A 1,381-nucleotide genomic window follows, 5' to 3' on the forward strand; every position below is an offset into this window, starting at 1 on the left:
CTTTGGGGAGGGGGAAGCTGGTGATGCTGAGCCCTGGGCTCTTCCCAAAAAGCCCACGGTGGTGGTGGGGGGGGATAAGGTTGCCCAAGGAAGTTGTAGATGCCCCCTCCCTGGAAGTGTTGAAGGCCAGGTTGGATGAGGCTTTGAGCAACCTGGTCTAGTGGAAGGTGTCCCTGCTGCTGGCAGGGGGGTTGGAACTGGATGAGCTTTAAGGTCCCTTCCAACCCAAACCATTCAATGATTCTATAAAAGCAGTTGCCAGTTTTATTTGGCAATAAAACACTGCATGCATTGCAGCAGCTGAAGAAGGGCCAGGAGGTGATGGTGTCTCTTGACCCAACACCTCATCTGGAAATCCTACTGGTTTTTCTGTCTGGAAAAACAAACAAACAAACAAAAAAACCCACAACTAAACAATTGTGTGACTGTGGTGGTGCTGAGCACAGTGTGTGTGTGGGGCTGCAGGTCCTCCAGCTCCTTCCCTAGCATCACCACATCCCTCCAGCATCACCACTGCTGAAGCCACCTCGGTTGGGCTGCGTTCACCTGCTGTGTCCCCAAGCTCCTGTCTGCCACTTAGTCCCCACTGCTTGGCCCCTTCCGCTTCCCTCACCTTTTTTTTTCTGTAAGTTTCGAGGTCACTGACTGAATTTCCATTATTAAATTTCCAGCTAGCATTAAAGATTTATTAGTTCACTAAAGGTAACTAGCCAAAAGTTCATTATTCCTAATAGCTCAGGCTTCACTCACGCCGAGGGAAGATGCTCGAAGCGTGAATTACCCCAGCAACCTTCCCAATAAAATATTGATCTAAAAAGTTGGTTAATTAGAAATATTACAGCAAAGTGATGAGAAAGTCCCCCCATTTCTGCCTATTTTGCAGGAAGCTGCCATTTCTTAGCATGGCCTGAGGAGACTACTGCCCTCCATCTCTCAAACAGACCAGTCCTGCCCAGTGCAGCCCAGTATCACTATGTCCCTGTCACAGGGCTGTCCCCAGCCCTCCCTACACCATCCAGCATCCTGGGGGAAGCTGGAGACCCCCTCCAGAGAGATGTTCACCCATCCTGCTCCCTGCTGCTGTTGGGCTCAGCCTTGCCTGGATGAAGCCAGGAGCTGTGGGGTGGGTGAGTGTGTGATGGTTTGGTTTAGCTCTAATTTATGGTGTGTTCTGCTGAACTACGATAATGAAGCACATTAAAAAAAAAAAAACCCACAAAAAACTAACGAGGGAGGGTGTTTTGTTGGCCTTGCAGAATTGCTGATGCCCACCCTAGTAAATCTTTAATTGAAAGTGGAAGGGAACTGGGAGGCTCACCAGTACAGAGCAAACAGTAAATATTTAATTTGGGCACAGTGATTACACACACAAGGTTAAGGG

The sequence above is a fragment of the Antrostomus carolinensis genome, unplaced genomic scaffold (assembly GCF_000700745.2).
Source record: "Antrostomus carolinensis isolate BGI_N321 unplaced genomic scaffold, ASM70074v2 scaffold11993, whole genome shotgun sequence".
Classification (NCBI taxonomy): Eukaryota; Metazoa; Chordata; class Aves; order Caprimulgiformes; family Caprimulgidae; genus Antrostomus; species Antrostomus carolinensis.